We start from the raw sequence: 11034 nt of genomic DNA, 5'->3' as shown, positions 1-11034 counted from the left end.
ACGCCTACAATACCGCCGCTCAAAGCACCACTGGTTTCTCTCCCTTTTTCTTATTGTGTGGCAGGCACCCCTCGCACACAATGGACACAATCCTTCCATACAAGCCGGATCGGTCTGAGTGTGCGCCGATTTCTGCTGCCGCCCGACTTGCTGAAGAAGTCGCGAACTTGCCAAGACCTTCACTACGCATGACCAAGAGCGGCAGAGGAGCATTAGCGTTGACAGAATCACTTCTGAGCCGACGTTCCTCCCTGGAGCGCTCGTATGGCTCTCGATCCCTACCACTGCACCTGGCCTCTCTTCAAAACTACTGCCCAAATACGAAGGCCCATACCGTGTTGTTGAACGCACATCCCCTGTAAACTACCTGATCGAACCAATCGATCCATCCTCGGACATGCGCCTTCAAGGGCGCGACATTGTAAACGTGGAGCGCCTCAAGGCGTACCATGACCCGCTCATTGTGACAAGTTGTTAGGTCGCCAGGCGGCTCCCTTTTCGCACCCGGAGTAATTGTAGCGAAGCTTATTGGAACTCTGAAGTGGGTCGTCCTCTCCGGCCCCTTCTAGTGGGTTGCCCTCTTCGGACAGAGTGGAGCTCGCGCAGAGTCGGCCCCGCCTTGACTGTCGCTGTCGTTCATCTTCGCCGAGAGTCCGCCACTGAACGTCTTTATCATAAATAAATAAATAATAAATAAATAAATAAATAAATATATATATATATATATATATATATATATATATATATATATATATATATATGCATACATATTTGGCCACCTACGTCTGGGTGCTCTACTGATCGCCTCCTCAACTTGGTGTAGAGAAAAACTGGTATGGCAGGGTAAGAGGATTTGCCGAATATGACTGTCGGCCATGTCCATGATAACTAGAAAATCTTGTCGCGTACGTCATCAATCCCTTTCCTGCATACACGAGTGGCACATACCCATGTACCACGGGCTGCGGTGTACGGGTACGCGCCATAGGTGATTGACAGTTTATATCTACCAGGAACGGCGCTAAAAGGAATTGATAATTTAAAAAGAGAGCGTTAAGAAAAAGCGACATCGGCAGCGTTGACCCGACGAATGAAAACAATAATAACTAGAATCCCAGCAGGAATCAAACCCAAGCAATCGACATCGGCAGCGTTGGCCCGACGAATGAAAACAATAAGAATTAGGATCCCAGCAGGAATCGAACCCAAGCATTCTTCGTGGCAATCAAGTTTTCTACCACAGAGCCACGCCAGGTCTATAAACTTGCTTCGAAAAACAGCCTATGCAGGTGTAATGTCGGTGAAACGTCAATTGTGTTTGTGGTGCTGGCTACCTAATTTTACAAGAAAGCAATAAACACTACATATTTACTCCTGCGATGCAGTTGTCATATCATATTAATGTCTCTGGTTCCAGTGTTGGCTCCGCTTTTATAGCAGTCTGATAACCATTACATTCGTATTCCTATTATTCAGCAAGCTATATTGAAGCATTGCTCGACCCCGGTGGAACACACTAAGGAAAGTTACATGTGATATTCACATGATAGCACCGTAAATTACACTATAGAAGTATTCACTGACTACATCGCAAGAAACCGATTTCCGCAACGAATGGGATCTGCTGAATTTTTCGCCGTTTGCATTAGTGACGCGAGGACCGAGTAACACCCTGATTTCTCTTCCAAGCCCTTCCGGTAGAGCACTTTCTTTCGGTTTCCCAAATCTTCACGAAAAGTCTTGAAAAAAATGAAATCGATATGAAAGGGACGATATTGATTCAAGCTACTAGTTATGTGGGAAGCATATGATAGCCTAGCATAAGTTTACATAAAATGAGGATCAAATAACTGTCAGAATACTGTGTGAAAATCAATCGAATGCGTTCATGGAAAGATCAGACTGTTTTCTTTTGTGTAGCTGCGCTCATTGCTCCACCTGGCGGATCAGGTCTCAACGACTGCGGTCTTTCTGCGTAGCCTCGGAGATCTGCTTTGGCAGCGCACAAAATACAAAGTAAACCCAAGGAATACTGCAGGACACAGGAACGCCAACGTATGAGTTCCACTGCGAGACACCTAAGTTGAGGATGACGGTTGTCTCCAGTTTTCGTAACAAGCTCCTCACTGCTGCATATTCTGAAATACTCGTAAATATTGCTTTTGCGGTTCTTTGCGTTTCCCTTATACCAGCGTTGCGGGTTTGGCATGGTCGCCATAGACGTTGCAAGCAAAGAAAGAGTACCAGGCAGCTCTTACTGTGTTCTGACTTAAAATGATGTTTTTAGGCTCACAGACAAGGCTAAGTGCGCTAGGGAAACAGAAAGTTACAGAATTTGCGCTGAGGACGCTTTTCATTGACTTGCGTTTGATTAATCTTTTTGTTCACGACACTGCACTTTCGGCTTTCATTAATAATTTTTCAACATACCCTGCACGAATCTGCGAATGACCTGTGAATGTTCGGCGTGCATTTTCTGTATAACAAGATATGTGTTGTACAACTATTGTTAAAGCTTATTATTGCTAATTGCGTTCTCATTTCTTTAACAACTTCTTATATTGCTCAGCGACTTGGTTTCAGTTCGCTATTATTAAATTCACGAAAAAAGCTTCTCTGGTATTGCGTTTCTGTATTGGTACGCTGTGCTACAATTGCTCCGGATCACGCCGCCTAATGTGCTTTGACACATTTTCAATCGCGGCTGCTAATTTTTCCATCCCCGAATATTGCATTAAGAAATCCTTTCGTCTTTAGGATATATACTAATGAGGGAGAGAAAACGTAAGAGGGTGTCATTTCTTTCCTTGTGAAACTTATATTGGATGGCGTTTGAACTTTACTCCTACCATTTGCACTTTCTGGATGCTTCGCTCTTTGGGTAGTGTCTTTTATAGCGTAACATATTAATGTTATGATTTCTTAGACTAATCATCTTCCTGCCTTATCGAATACATGCAGAACATTTTAAGTGGTTTGCCTTATTTACATTGCCTAATGAAATGTTACAACCGGGATTATCAGAAGGAATGAGCGTTCCGTAGTTCGAATTTCTTTTCATCGCGCTCTTACCTTGGTGATTATACAAGGACGCCAGAGTCGTCCTTTATATTACCATGATTGACTCTAGCGCCTTTCTATCACGAGTTATTTTACGAGCGCTTTAAAAGAAACGCTAACAGCTCAGCGAGTAGGAACCGCGCTGTTTGCACTTTTTGCCGCAATGGTACGCATATATGCCTAGTCCGTTAGTTAATACCGGTAGACTGCATTCGGGGCGTAAGAATCGCATGCAATGGGCAAAACTTGCGCTATTTAATATACAAACAACCACGTACGGTCATCGCTTCGGTCGCGGTACTTTTCTTAATCCAGCGTAGAGGTGAAAGCAGCCAGCAGCGATGATAATGCGATAACAACACTAAAAATAAAACGCTGCTGTTCTGAGCCATAAAAGATTTAAGCTACATTGAATATGATGTGCGCGCAATTTGAAAATGACTAATGGTATCGGTGCAAATGTTCGCGATTGCAGTAGTGTCCGTATTATAATAAAATCTGGGGTTTAACGTTCCAAAACCACGAGCACAGTCACATCGAAAGCTAGAAATGTGGCCTTTCTAGAGAACGTTCTAAACTTCTTTGGGGTTCAGTGGCTACTTGGGGCAACTATACAAGTACACATGCAAGGCATCCACTACGCCGTAAATCACATTTTTTTAAGGAGGAAAGCACCCACTACGTCATTAGTCATCTTTCTGCGGATACGCGAGGTACCCGCTACACATCTGCAAGGTATTATGTGCACTTTGATGATGCTGCATGTGGCTGATGACGATGAAAAATTATGGGTGACCACTTTGCAGTGGGTGGGAAGCATTGCAAAACAACCCCACATTCGTTGCGCAATTAGGATTGTGTGATGACTGGTTGTTATTTTACTCTTTTGCCACATTATATTACATAGGTCAACGCGATTCTTTTTCCAACATGATGCCTGCCTAGGACCTTTTTGCAAATGAGTTGCAAACACGGCGTGTCAGGCTGGGGTTTTTGACTATGTTTATGAAGTGCTTGTAAATTTCAGTTGTGTGCAAAGGTGGCAATAAATAAAAAAACCAGCGTCGCTGTGTGGTAGAATAGTCGAATGCCACGCAGATGGCCCGGGTTCAAATCCCCTTCGATCCTTGGTATGTTTTGTCATATTTTTCATGTCTATCGGTTACGCCACTGACGGCAACGGCGACACCGCACAAACAGGAACGGGCGCCTAAGAGCTGCGCTCTAAAAATGGGAAAATTGGCCTGTGGAAAATTGTATTGTTAAAAAAAGATGTAATAATATCTGTGTAAGGGATCACAATCACTGTCTCTTCGTTGCGTATCGGAATAGCTGGAGATTCTCACGGACACTATATTCTACAGTGCTGCTCTAGTATATGTCCCTTTCAACTGTTTCCACCATTTAAGAATTCCGCAATTTAAATTTTGTGAAAAATTCAGTAGATTGTCAAGTTTAAATATTAAGTTTGCTTTCTATCCCCATGTCATATAGGAGCCCTGCTTGGCTGTGCTGCATCGTATAGGTGAGAAAAGAATTTTTTCACACTGTTTTCAATGGAGCATTGAGTGATTCAGATGCAAGTAAAAGAAGTAAAAGTATTTAAGCTCGAAAAACGGAAAGCAAGGCAATCTCATATTAAATAACATCAGAATACACTCAAGAAAAGGAAAAGAAATCAGAGACATTGTTCAATGCTTGTGCAAGTAGTTGCAAAAATTTTTAATATGCGTGATGAATAATAATAATATCTGGGGTTTTACGTCCCAAAACCACAATATGATTATGAGGGACGCCGTAGTGGAGGGCTCCGGAAATTTCGACCACCTGGTGTACTTTAACCTGCACCTAAATCTAGGTACACGGGCCTCCACCATTTCGCCTCTATCGAGGTGCGACCGCCGCGTCCGGGATCGAACCCGCGACCTTCGAGTCAGCAGCCGAGCACCGTAACCGCTATACCACCGCGGCGGACAATATGCGTGATGAAAACAATATCATCGGGGTAATAATCTTATGCATGTTTCGGCATGCATACGTCGTTGAGAGAAAATGTGCCGTGTTTTGGAAATCTAGGCTACTTAATTGCCCTCTACTGCAAGAGGGGACAAGTACTGCACTAGGGGACAGCGGCAAGTCGTCCAAATAATGGCGCCTGAGCTTGAAAAAAGTTACGGTTTGGGTTTCAAAGATAAGGTAAAAGATTTCATAATAATCGCTATTGCGTTACGTGTGACAGTACGACAGGATTATCAGGTGCATCGTAGTAGAGTACTCCGGATGAGTTTCGGCTACCCGGTGATGTGCAATGTAAAATTGGGCAGGTTGGAATATATGCATGGTTGATGGAGTGGTGAAAGACGAAGACAAACCAGAAAGCCAAGCAGCGTTCGTCCTGTGCTTTCTGGTTCTACGTCTTCACCTTTCAGCGCTGCATCAACCACACACCTGGGTTTTTTTAACGTGCACCTAAATTTATGCAACCCAGTGTAGCCGTGGGAAAACAAATTGCTATGCCGGTTCCTTAGGCCAGCGCCTCTATTTTTTGAGTGCCTGGGCGAACGCTCGTTTCGGGCCGTTGAGCGCGCGCTCCGCGTCCGCTCGCCGCTGCCGCGTGGTGGCGCTGTGCAAGTAGGCTATGGGAATCTGGCGCTGAACAGCCGCGCGTATCACGAAGCTCAAGAATTCGTGTTTGCGTCCGAGTTTAATTGCATTTGTGCTTCTTGCAGGCTTTCACAGGTACAGGGAGATGGAAAGAAACGCGAACATAGCTGCGCGCTGTTTTTCATCACGCTCTAAACATGGTGGCAATAAAAAGATGCTAGATGGTGTTTTATTGTGTCATGAATCACGTCGTCTTTTCATCAATCATTCAGGCTATAACCACTTGAAAATAAATGCGATACAGCGAAGAATGCAGATGCCACATGTTCGCGTGTCTTTCCATCCCCGCTGTAGGTATTCCGCAGGCAGTCTGTCAGGCCGTGCTGCCGGTTCGATACTTGCATTCGAGTTTGATAGTATTCGCGTTTTATTTTCTATTTCCGGATATTGCAACCGCCCCAATGCCTTAGTGTGTCATACTATTGTGTTCCACTCTGCAAATAAAACGGAAAAAAATCACGATTGTCTTTTTTTATTTCCCTTTATTAATAAAGAAAAAAAAATCTCACAGGGTCCCTTATGCATTCATCTAAGACGACTAAAAGGTGAAAGCCATATTCCTCTTTTTCTTCCAGTCAACGTATTGAACATTCCCTGCCTCCCTCCGAGATATATCTGCGGCTAATGTGGTTTTCTTATAGCCTCAAGGATCGGAGGCAGCGCAAGCTTTCTGCACGTCAGCGGAGGCTCATGACGTCACGTTATGTGACGTCACAATGACGTCACAAAATTTTATTATCTGTGACGTCATATGATGACGTCATCAAGTCATTATTTTTCGCATCACTCGTGCTGGCGCTACCGACGGTCAATTTTCGCGTTTGATGAGGCATCTAAGGCTTTTGAATACATTGTTCGGTTGTCGTTCCATGAAATTCAAGCTGCCTCTGGCGTTTGATAGAGGTGGCTTGCAGTAATTAGGCGAGATAATTGGTCTTCTAATACACCTTCAAACTACACTAGAATGTGCAGCCGTCGTTTACGACGCGAAGATTTCATAGAATATAAGAAGCGGCGGCTTACGAAGGATGCAGTAGCGTCACTCTTTGCAGACTACCCTTCACGTTTGCAGCCCAAGGTAACAACTGAACCAAGCATGGCAAGTATCCCTAAACGTGACCGCGTTGCGTCCGAACAGTCAACGAATGCATGCAGTACCAGTAGCAACGCTGCCTCACGATCGCCGCCATGCGCATGCCGCGCTGACATTAGGTGCCGAAGCTGAAGAATCGGAGCCCACGGACACCGCATGCGCCACGGGCGAAACAAGCGACGATCATTATGTACAGTGTCACAATAAATGAGTGAACAAGGCTGAGCAGGCGGCCCCCTGCGACAAAAGCGTCCAGGTCGATAGCCATTCTGCCTCTATACTTTGCTCACTACCGAACAGGGCTAATGGAAGAAAAAAGAAAGAAAACTGGGGAGCTAGATACTGAGGCTACCACAATCTGTCGACAAATACAAAGACGAGCTCAAGCAACTGACAACAAGCAGCGCCATTTTTCACACCTTTCACACTGGCTCAAGTTGAGAGTCGGCACTACGAATTTATACTTGAAGGACAGCGTCTGTTCACACACATCGGTCAGTGTTGCAGGAGGCGCGGCATATGTAGCTGTTTTAGGGGCGAAGCTCCTTATGCCGTGGGTCTGTCCATCCTCCGTTGGTTTGTTTGTAGTAGCCACCTCTAGTTCGTGAGAAGCGCGCGTTCTGGTATGCAGTAGAAGAAGAAGACAATGTTGATGAGTGAGACTCTCGTGCGTGTTCGCCTGTGTGGCGTTCTTTCTTCTTTACTACGTCTCGTGATTTCAACGACGCCCGAAGACAACATTTGAGAAGAAACGCGCAATTCTGAACGAATTTCAACGCCTACACTAACATCGACTACCCATATTGACGCAGCGGTACCTCCGAGCCCTGCAAGAAGACGTTGACTCTACCAACGAGTTTACCATTGCCCTCCTCAACGTTCGATCTTTGCATGTCCACGTAGACGATGTGGAACGGCACCCCATACTTACTGCGGTGGACGTTCTGTCTTACCGAGACGTTGAACGCCAAAAGACCGTATATCAAGGGATACGTTTCAGTTGTGTGCATCGATGATGCAGAGCGTCCTGCAGGTGGTGTGGCCGTATACGTCAAACAAACAGAAAAGGCACAAGATCTGAAACTACTACCAACGACACAGAGCCAGAACGGTGAATATGCTGCCATCGATTTTGACGGATGCATCATCATGACCATGTACCTTGCACCCAATTTGTCGAGTGGGAATATCAAGACATTCATTGACACGGCATTGTGTAATTATGACAAGTACATGAATAGACCACTTGTGTTAGCTGGTGACCTGGATGTCGATATTACCGAAAAGAACAATGAGTGGTTAAGACAACATATGGCAGCCACATATGCTTTCACGTGCACGTCCTTTGATCATATGAAACCAACGACCAACCGAAGGACTTGTATAGACCTGGTATTTTCAAATTTCCAGTTGCAACCCGTACAGAAACCGCTATTCTTCATTTCACGGACCATAAAGCCGTGATAATGAAGGGTCAATGCAAGCCAAGCATCATCTAATTGAGAAAAATAAAAGTTTCATGTTTGTAATACACACACAGTGTTTCCCACTCTTTATATGATGATTGATGGGGCGTTACACAGAAGATTCACGGTTTACCGATGATTCTCTCCGGTGCTTCGCCCCACTCATCATCATTCACCACGTGGATATGCTGTGAATTTTTTGTTTGTTTTTCGTACCACCACGCTTTAACTGATTTAAGCTCTGAAATGATGGAATCACTTGGCATAGTTATCTGTTTCTGGCACCAGCTGTTGCTTTATCCCGGTGGCAAAAAATGTGATTCTCAAAAGCTTTACGAAGGGAACGGGCGATCACGTATATCCCTGGAAGCAGTCTGCTGACATTTCGTGCTATTTACCGCATGAACTCCAGGCTTGCGTATAGTGCTACACCAGTACACGGTAGCACGCATCGGTGAACATTAAGCGCCCAAGCTTTCAGTATTAGCTCTTGGTAAATGCTGCTTTCGAAAATTCACTTTCAGACAGTCAAAAACCGACTCTCAGTCAAGCGAACGTAACGGTAACAAAACAATTTTCCGCGCATCCCTGGCATGCGCTCCCAGGTATCGGGCTAGCAGACGACGCGCGAGCATCTCGATCAAATAGCCGCGCAAGACACATGCCTTCGAAATGGGCTGGTTGCCCAGAACGACAAGTGCTTCATGATTCCAGTTTACAAGTTTCAAATATACTTTAAACAACGCGAATACAGCCGAAAACTGAACCATATAGCAGCTTCGAATGCAGTCACGGCATTCGTTTCCGCGAGCGACGACGTGACGGCAGGTCTACTACGGCGGCGGCGCCCGGCGGCTAAACGCCGCACTAACGCCGACGGTCGGTTCCCATTGCGCTTCGCTCCTTCGCCCAGGCACAGAAAAATAGAGGAGGCGCTGCTTAGGCTTAAAGGCGAACGATTTAGAAAGACGGTTGGTCCCCGCAACATCGTAGAAGACGACACCGGTCCGAAAGGACTGTCTATGGAGCCAGCTCTACGATGATTTTCTGGTCAGCATCAATCGTTGTATTACCAGGAGTAGCACAAGTTTCCATGTCACTTGTTTATAAAATAGGAGACTAAGCTTTGTATAAACATTGTTCTGGGAAACCATGATAACACATCAGTAGAATTAACATCGAACTTTATAATAACAATTCGAATATGAGATTTTGAGGTCTTTTGTTAGCATAATGATGAGTTCTATAAGATTATGAACTGTCGCCCAAATGAGACGGAAGACCCCTTACCGCTGGAAACTGTTTCGCGATATGGTGCAGTAAAATAAATGCGGAAACACCAACAGAGACACAACGTTATTGGAGTTTGAGAATGGGCGCCCCAAGGAGCTCGGGGACGCAAGAAATTTGCGAGCCGCCAGGGTGCATGCGCGGATTCCGAGCCACTCTTGGGCTCTTGCGCTCCCGTCGACCGAAGGCGCAAAAAATCGAAAACTAGTGGGGGTCCCCAAGGCGTCTTTGGTTGCACGCGAGACAACGCAGACGCAGCACGGGCCACGACGCAGTATGGCCCGCGTCTCGCATAATGTTATCTTCGCCACATGTGACACCCCGTGCGTCTGACCCAACGCAGCCTGCGTTTTAACCAGTTCTGAAGCTCTGCTGATCCTCCGAAAGCAAGACCAGCCTACCCAACGCAGCTTGGGGACCCAGTGGCTTGGGTCCCCAATTCTCAAACTCTCGAATTAGAAGCAACAAACAAGTAAGTCAAGGAAACTATAGGGGATGTTATTTTTAGTCATTTTGATGTAAATGTTAAAAAAGCAAAGTGGATGAAAACATAACTTGCTGCCGGCAGGCACCGAACCTGCGACTGTCCAATGACACGCCCGATGCTCTACAACCGAGGAACGACGGCGGTCATCTTCTTGTCCACTTTATGGGGTTTATATGTGCATAGGAGTGCAAGTCAGCGCAGCTAGTAGGCGCACAAGTACAAACGCACGCACTAACATACACAAATGAGGGCTGAACCATCTGCCCCCCCCCCCCCCCCCCCCCCATCCCAAAAGATTGCTGGCTGCGCAACTGTATGACAGAGATGGTGCGCGAGTACAGTCAAACATTCACCTCATTTTAGACTGCAATCTTCTCACCCCTGCAGGGGTGAACGGGCCGAATCCGAAGATAGTGCTAAACTGGGCTAACCCGTAGCGGAGGTGAAGCAAGCTTCAAGCACTCCACCCCAATCCAAAAGTAAGTTCAATAAGTTCAACCAAATAGGACCCGTGTCAGATATTAAGCTGATAAGAACAGAGTTTTATTCAATAATATTTACAGCGCAACATCATAAATGGTTTACAGTGAAGCTCAAAACGAAAATTGGGGACTCGGAAGCTTCGCCTTTAAGTGTTGAACGCGATAGCGATATTCGACCCCTTCCTCGTCGTGCTCTATTTCGCCTGTCATTATGTTCAGTCGCCCGGTCTCTCTAACACGCACGCACACACACTCGACAAACCTATAGCAAAAGGAAAGGTTTCCGCCCGCTTCAACAGCACTTTTATGACAACAGTGTACCGACTACGTGTGTGTAAGAGAATGCGCGCCTTATGTGTATGCCATTTGTAATCCAACAGCAGCCATTACGCGCGTGATACTCTTTCAAAGTTGCGATGCACCCACTACGTGTTCCTAAGGGAATACGCGCAGTAATGTGTGTGCCCTTTGTAATGGGTGGCCTCCTTTAAA

At 45.7% G+C, this 11034-nt stretch overlaps 1 pseudogene; it reads right to left on the bottom strand.

Annotated features, from left to right (window-relative positions):
* Positions 1–10448: 10448 nt before the first annotated feature.
* On the bottom strand, positions 10449–10617 carry LOC119372815 (U2 spliceosomal RNA; annotated as a pseudogene).
* Positions 10618–11034: the final 417 nt, after the last annotated feature.

The sequence above is a fragment of the Rhipicephalus sanguineus genome, chromosome 10, assembly GCF_013339695.2.
Source record: "Rhipicephalus sanguineus isolate Rsan-2018 chromosome 10, BIME_Rsan_1.4, whole genome shotgun sequence".
Lineage (NCBI taxonomy): Eukaryota > Metazoa > Arthropoda > Arachnida > Ixodida > Ixodidae > Rhipicephalus > Rhipicephalus sanguineus.
Note: the sequence above shows the minus strand (reverse complement) of the source record. Positions and strands in the feature narration are given on the sequence as shown.